The following is an 8,559-nucleotide window of genomic DNA, read 5'->3' as shown; positions in this document are numbered from 1 at the left end:
GCACTCCTGGGACTACACGTCATTCTGTGTAGCCCTCTCTTTACCCATCATGTAAGTAGCTTTTGGTCCTTTGCTTGTGTTTGATGGTATCTTTCCATCATTCCGTTTTTTCATTCTGCATCAGTCACACAAACTCACACGTGGAGATCACATTAGTTTATTTTCTGTTGCTGTGATAAATCATCCTGAGGAAAACAACTTAAGAGAGAAAATGTTTATTTTGGCTTATAGTTACAGATGTACAGAGTCCATTATTGTGGGGAAGATGTGATAACAGGCAGGGAAGGCACAGCGGCAGAAGCAGGAAGATGGAGGATCGCATTGCATTTGCCCTCAGGAAGTAAAGTGTGAACAGCAAAGGGGGCCAGCCATAAAACCTCAAAGTCTACCCCCAGTGATATACTTCCTCCAGCAAGACTTCACCTTCTAATGGTTCCGTAACCTTTCCAAACAGCACCACTAGCCTACGGAGGACATTTCACAGTCAAACCACAAGAGAGACCGGTCACTTCAGTATATAAAAGGAGCAGGGGGTAAAACTCTTTGGAAACTGGAATCATTTACTATTGCTAAAGATATGCATTCCTGTGGTTCAGCATTTCTATGCTTAACTGTATGCAGAAAACTGTGTCCATATGTTCACCAAAAGACAAATACTATAATAGTTGCAGCAGCAAAAACAGTATGATGCTCAGCAGCAGTAGGTTTGGTAAGCTCTGTTGTAGTCATTTACTGGAATACTATGAAGCAAAGACAATGCCCTCTAGCAAAAACTATAAGGAGGATGACCACCGTTTGCTGAAAATATAAGAATAGACAAAGTAAATGTTAGAAGGGAAGAGAGCAATAACACTGGCAGGAACGGGTTACTAGAAGAGGAATTCCCGGTCATGCAGATAATGCCCCATTCTTCATCTGGACATTGATTTGTTAGCTTTACACTGTGACTCATGCACTTGTATGTACGTGAGGTTATATTTCAATTGAAAATATAAATTAAAAATATTATTTATGTCTACGAGTGCTTTTCCTGCATGCATATAAGTGCACCTATGTCATGCAATGCCCACAGAGGCCAGAGAGGGGATTGGATCACCTGGAACTGGAGTTAAGGAAGGTTGCTAGCTGCCATGCAGGTGTTGGGAACTGAACCTAGGTCTATACAAGAGCAGTAAGTGTTCTTAATCATTGAGCCATCTCTCCAGCCCCATGAACTCAGAACTCCTAAAGACAGCTTGAATTATGGGGCGTAGAATATGATAATTACCACCCATAAAAGGAGTTGTCTTATTACACATTTCAAATTGGTACTTGGCTTGAAAGCAATTGTTAAGCTAGCAGAGGCATCTTTGACCCATGTCTCACAGATGTCCTAGCAATTGCAGATTCTAGAGATGAGTGGGGAGGAGGGAAAGGGGAACTGCTTTCCTATTTTAGTCTTGTTAGAGTTGCTATTTTTCTTTCCTTTTTTAAAAAAAGTATTTTATGTTATTATTTCTATTTTATGTATATGAGTGCATTGCCTGCATGTATATAAATGCGCCTGTGTCATGCAAGGCCCATGGAGGTCAGAAGAAGGTGTCGGATTCCCCTGGAACTGGAGTTACAGATGGTTGTTAGCCACCATGTGGGTGCTGGAAATCAAACCTGAGTCCTTTGTGAGAGTAGCCAGTGCACTTAACTACTGAGCCATCTCTCTAGTCCTGCTATTTTTCTTTTCACATGGATCTGATAATCTTAAATCTGAAGCATTTCACTTTTATTATGTAAATCACTCTTAAAAATTATGGGTTAGTCACAGAATTAGTAGCCCTGTAGAAAACTGCTAGCCATCCCTTGAAAATCTCATAAAGTAAGCCAATGGAGACTGAGTAGACATTTAGCATAAGAGTTACATTGTGCATGTGTGTCTTGCCTGTGGGATGTGTGTATGTGTATGAGTGAGTGTGTGTGCGTGCGCACGTGTGTATGTGTGTGTGTAAGCTGGAGGTTGCCCTTGAGTGTGTTGTTCCTCAGGAGCAGTCCACCTTGTTTTTTGAGATAAAGTCTCTCACAGGCCTGGAACTCCCTGCGTAGGCTAGATGGGCTGGCCAGGAGAGCTGCAGAGATCAGCCTGTCTCAGCCTCTCTGGCACTGGGAATAACAGACACTGAAGATGCCTTTCTAAATAAGTGAAATGACTCTTTTTCAGTACCGAGAACTTACCCCAGGGCCTTGTGCATATTAGGCAACTGCTCTATCACTGAGCTACACTCACCCCTTTAGTGACTTAAAAATTGTGCAGTTCCATCCATACTAGCTCTCAGGTCTGCTTAGGCCATACAACTCTGTGCACATCTGAGTTTTGTGCCTTTCCCCAGACCAGTGAGTTCTCTGTTCCCAGCATTCTGCCTGCTCTGGTTGTACAGCTCCATGCACCTGCTATACTGGTGAGTGTTGCTGCACCTGTGGGTTTCTTAATACTTGTGAGTTCCCCAGTCCCAGGCTTCTCTGTTCAGCCTCCCAATGCCCCAGGTGTCTCAGGATCCACATCTGCCTATATCCCCTTGGCTTGCAAGTAACCCCAGACCTGTGAGAACTCTGGTCACAGTTTTCTCTCCCCGCACCCCCAAGCCTAACTGGGGTCTCGAAGCCTTTGCACTGGTCAAGCTTGGTCAGGCCTAGAGAACCCCTCCTGTCCCTGTAAACCATCTTCACCTTCCAAGCATAACTGGGGCTGTATAGCCTGTATATCACCCCAGATACTGTAGAGTTACATTAGCGTGTTTTCTTGGTTACTACCAAATTGGAATCTCCTCTGTCCTTCCAATCAAAATTCAACACTGACCTGTCTGCCAGCCTGCTGACGGAGCAGCTATAGTCCATTTTGCTGCTCTAGGACCACAAGGAGTTGTCTGTCCTAGAGCCTCAGACTCAGAGGTTAGACCTAGCTGAACTGAGACCTCTCATTCTCACTCATACTCACATCATTACAAAGTGGTCCCAAGACTGAACAGCAAGCACCTCTCAACTGGGCTACAACCTGACAAGTTGTAACAACAAACAAAGATACAAATACCCACTCAGCAAAGACGAAATCAGCACCCATACCAAGAAACACCACTACGGAGATAATTCTAGATGCCTAGGTCTCATCGCAAACACAGAAACAACATGACAAACCAAAACAGTATGTCCCCTCCAGAAAATGTCACCTCTATTGTAATGTTCCCCGAGAAAGGCAACCTAGCTGATGCATAAGACAATGATTTCAAAATATCAATTATAAATATGTTCAAAGAACTCAAAGAGGATAAGAATAAAAGACTGAATGAGAACTGTGAAAACACAAATAGATGAATGAAGTAGCACAGTTCCTTGTCCTAATAACTGTCACCACTGACTGCTGCAGGATCCTGGCTTAACACAATGTTAAGAGTATGAACTCCAAGCAGTAGTCTTAGATGGGTTTTTTACATCCAGACTAGTTCTCATATCTTGGCAAGAAAGTCTTTTGCTCTGGGCACTGTCCTGGTTCATTTCTGGCTCTATCTAGGGGATAAAGAATCCACAGGGCTAAGGAACTCGTGGTTCTTTTTTCCAGAACTATACAGCAGGTAGGAGGGACCATGGAATTCTCAGTGCAGCACTGAGCTGCTTCGGGAGCCCTCAATGCTTTTGCAGTCTGTCCTCCTGGACTTAGCTTATTGCTGGTCTGTGGACTCTTAGGCTCAAAGCATGGTGTGTTAATGGGCATTCTGTACCACAGATAACCAGCTTCACAAGGGGAAGAGGTTTATTTTTGTTCATGATTATAGGACTTTCAGTCCATGGTCATGTGGCCTTATTGCCTTTGGTCCTGTGGCAAGGCAGGTGGGTGTATGTGGTAGAGGAAGCTCATCACTGCAGAGAGATAGGAAAGAACCAGTATCCCAATATTCCCTTCAAGGGCACATTATTGATGGCCTAACTTCTTCCCACTAAGCCCAAGATAAAACCCCTCTGCTGACTTTTTTTTTTTCCAATCTCAGCTGCTTCCTCATTGCAGTCAGTGCCCCTGTCTTTTTAAGTGCATTTAGAGTAATTGTTTGTTTGCTTTTTTGTTTGTTTGTTTGTTTGTTTTTGTCTTTTTGAAGCAGGGTCTCTCTGTAGCCCCAGCTGTCCTGGAACTCACTATGTAGACCAGGCTGGCCTTGAATTCACAGAGACCTGCCTGCCTCTGCCTCCCAAGTGCTGGGACTACAGGCGTGTGCCACCACACCTGGCTAAGCCCCAAATTTTAAAGGCTCTGTCACCTTTCAACAGTAACACCACCTTATCTCTAAGCCTTCAACACATGGGTCTTTGAGGGATAGCCAAGTTATAAACCATACCAGGTGGACAGGTGTGGCATTTCCCTAGGGACAGGATGTTGTGGGTGAAATTTTTATGTTATGCTTGCATTCATGGCATCTAGAGGCCAAAGCCCATTTTGAGGGGAAGGCCTGTGTATTACTATACCACTATGCCCTGTCGAAGAACTCAAAGGAACTGGAGAATTCTGTATTCTAATCTTGTCTTAAGATGTATACCTATGTCTTCCAAAACATAAGGATGGATGTTCTTAAGTTTGCTGTCTTGGCTTTCTCTTAAAAAATTTAAACATTTTTTATTTTATGTGTATGAGTGTTTTGTCTGCATGTATATAAGTAGTGCAACACATGATCCAATGCCCACAGAGGCCAGAAGATGACATTGGGTCCCTTGGAACTGGAGTTATGGACAGTTGTGGGTGCTGGAAACTGAACCTGGGTCTTCTGGAAGAACAGCCAATGCTCTTAACCACTGAGCCATCTCTCTAGCCCTGGGTCTTGATGTATATGTAATCTACACATGATACATGACCCTGCTTTTGTACTGTTGTAGAGGACTTTCCAAATGTTAAGAAGGAGTCTGCCTTGAATATCAACAACTCATGAACTGAGGAGAAAGAATTTAAAAGTCCACACTCAGTTGTGAATTTTTATAACAAATATTTAACTTCTTTCACTAATATGGGAACTTTATTGGTTCTAAAATGTGCATCCATTCTAATTTGAAAAATTGTATAATCTTTGACTGTAGAAGTTGGCATAATTAACTGACTTGCTTTGTGCATAAGTGGCCCTGTTCACTTAGCAAGTGGGACTATTCTGGGCAAACAGAACTAACTACTTTACACAGGTCTTTATCAGGATAAGATGACGTAGAGCTGAGGCCTACACAACATTGTTCATCAGCTAACGAGATCAACAGTTTATTTTAAAATCTATATTCTGTTTTTTTTCTACATCACGTAGACCTTCAATATGGATCTTACTCTGCACTTCATAAGAAGTACATGATGTTGGGTAATTGTCTCCATTTTTCTACTAATTTCACTTGTGGTTTTGCTACTTGAATGGTCAGCACAAACAGATTGAATCAAAAATAGCTTTTAACATTAATACTTCAGTCAATTCCTTAATCTGAATAATAATATGGCATGGCTTACTTAATATGAGTATGCCTTGCTAAGGTAAGTGACAGGTCCTGGGTTCATTTGGAAGATCTATGAAAAATATACTGCATTCTCCAAATTCAGAGCTCCCAGAAAGTCACACATGACAATTGACATTTTTAAAAGAATTGTTTCTGGCTTTTTTTGGTAGAGAACTAGTAAAAAGGCACAGCTTGCTTTTGTGAATTTAAGAGCTTGTTCCTCTCACTGAGTAACAATAGTTTTCCACTGAGGGCCCCTATCTTCTAAGAGTACTGCAGACAGGGTATGAATGCATTCTGTACTTAAAAAAAAAAAACAAAAAACAAGAACTGGAGGATGGTGCATTGCATCCTTTATCCACTTTGACCGTTTTAGGAATGTTGAGTTATACACATCCTATTATCACACAGGAAGCTGCCATGTAAGTAGGAGAAGAGAGGGGCAGCCATCCAGCACCACCTACCACGTTCCCAATGGAAAGAAATGGTTATTAATGCTAATTTGACTTCAGTAGACTGATGCTCTTGTTAGACAGGTCACAGCTGGTGGAAGCATTGGTCTTGTTCAGTCATCCTTGATAAGGCAGCCCTGGCCAACCTCGTAAATCTTATTCTTGGTGATCTCTGATGGTAGCCTTTCTGTCCAGGTGGAGCCAAGGGAAGACTACATAGGCAAGGCTCCAATACAAACAACGCTGAGTGGTTCTCAGTGGGTCTTACAGTTTCCTAGTGTGCCATTGATTGGTGCCCCTTCTGTATCTTTGCCTTTAGTTACCAGATGACATTAATCATTTCATCCTGCCCAAACACCTGGTTTTTAGGGCCCTGCTGCTCCATCCTCTCCCAGCCCCATTTTAGTTTCTCAGCCACAGTGACCCCTTTTACCTGGATTTCCATCAGGTGGGCCTCCTTCTGGTGGAGAGGAAGTGGGCACATCTGGGTGTGGGTGGTGGTGTGAATGACTGGCAGTTCTTCACGCTGCTGAAGTTCTCCAGCTGCCTCTTGCCCATATCATATTGCCATTTCTTGCAGTATTTGATGATGGCCTTCTTATATTTGTACCAGTACTTATAAAAGTGCTTTTTGCACTCATTTCTGATAGACTTAATGCAGCAATGTGATGCCACATTATGGTGATGCCTGAGTAGACAGCCTTATTCAGCATCCATTTCAACCAAAATGCTTTGAGAACTTGTTCCTTCAGATTTCTCTCAGGACTATGCTTTCAAGCAAAGGCCTCAAGCTCTCTTTATTGAAATTGTACATCCAGCATGAAATAGGAAAAGCAGAATTTTCCTTACGAGGGAATTTTCCCTTTCTGATCCCTACTGTTCTAGAACAGCACACACAACCACAAACAGATATCAGATATCAGTCTAATTCCGTATGTTGTTTGCAACACAAGTGGGATTATCTGTTGCTTCCAGTGAGTATCTGGTGCTTGCAGCACTTAATATTTTCATAACACACACACACACACACACACGCACACACACGTACACATAGATACACACAGACACAGATACACACATACACACACATTCTGTGTCAGTGGTAAGGAGGGGTCATGAGGAATTAAAGCTCCATATTTAGGCTATAAGACGAGCCCTAGACCTAGTAAGATTGTTTTTGGATTATAAACAAGCTGAGATGGTGTCCCAGAAGTCATTCCCACAATTACTAACGTGCTTAGCAAAAATAGTCTTGAAAGTCCTGAGGCCTGTGGTATTTCTACATAGCCCACAAAGCCCACATGGGGCAGTGTCTCCACAATGGTGACAGTTTCTACAACTCCTTTCTTGTTGGATCCTGGCATAACAACTTCCTGCACAATGTGGTCATATCAGCCTTGAAGTCCAGAAAAGTTGTGAGGTGGACAGGCTTAGAAGGATCATCCATGGGGAAATTCTTCATTTTCCCACAATGCCACTGCTGTGCTTCTGAGGCAAGACTTCCAGGAACCCATATCTAGGAGCAGAGAACTTATGTGAGACATCATGTCATCAGACCTTACTAGTGGAGCATCATCATTTGATCATTCCATTGTTATACATATAAATTGTTCGCAATTTTGAAATATTTTCAGTGACTTTCTGCAGAAAACTCTTAGGCCCCATAAACACTTTCAGCAAAGTATCAGGGTACAAAGTCAGCATCCGAAACCAGTAGCTTTTCCATAAAAAATATCAGTACAGGGCTGGGTGTGGTGGCGCACGCTTTTAATCCCAGCACGCGGGAGGCAGAGGCAGGCCGATCTCTGTGAGTTTGAGGCCAGCCTGGTCTACATAGTGAGTTCCAGGACAGCTGGGGCTACAGGGAGACCCTGTCTCAAAAAGACCACCCCCCCCAAAAAATACCAGTACCTTTTCTATACACCAATGAAAAATTTATGTAGAAAGAAATCAGGGGAAAAATTCTTTTCACAATAGCTTAAAAAAACAGTCTAGGAATAAACCTAACCAAGGAGGTAAAAAACCTCTACAATGACAGCTTGAACATTCTGAAGAAGGAAACTGAAGACAGAAGATAAAAAGATATTCTATGCTCATGGATCGACATAAGTAATATTGTGAAAATGGTATATTACCAAAATCTGTAGATTGCCTACAGATTCCATGCAACCCCCGTTAAATTTCCAATGATATACTTCACATAAATAGAAAAAAATGCTAAAATTCACGTTGAAGTACAAAAGACCCTGAATAGCCAAAACAGTCCTAGGCAGAAAGAACAATCCTGGAGTCATCACAGTGCCTGGCTTCAAATTATATATATTACAGAGCCACAATCAGAAAACCAACATGGTTCCATGTCTTTGCTAACACTTGTTATTTCCAATTTAAAAATTTTTAGCTACTTTATTTTTTAAATATTTTATTTATTATTTTTATTTTTTTATGTGTATGAGTGTTATGCCTGCATGTAAATAAGTACACCTGCGTTGTGCAATGCCTGTGGAATTTTAGCTATTTTAATGGTATGGAGCTGTGTCCCATTCTGACTGTAGTTTGTGTTTCTGGAGACTGTGCTATTTCATTTGTTTATTGGCCCCAGAGGCAATGACATTAGTAACTCAATTTA

The 8,559-nt window shown here is 42.0% G+C and overlaps 1 pseudogene; it reads right to left on the bottom strand.

Moving 5' to 3' along the window:
* Positions 1-5,975: 5,975 nt before the first annotated feature.
* LOC103728995 lies at positions 5,976-7,466 on the bottom strand (annotated as a pseudogene).
* Between the last annotated feature and the right edge of the window lie 1,093 nt (positions 7,467-8,559).

This window comes from Nannospalax galili, unplaced genomic scaffold, assembly GCF_000622305.1.
Source record: "Nannospalax galili isolate Female #2095 unplaced genomic scaffold, S.galili_v1.0 scaffold511, whole genome shotgun sequence".
Classification (NCBI taxonomy): domain Eukaryota; kingdom Metazoa; phylum Chordata; class Mammalia; order Rodentia; family Spalacidae; genus Nannospalax; species Nannospalax galili.
This window is presented reverse-complemented; position numbering and strand designations above follow the sequence as displayed.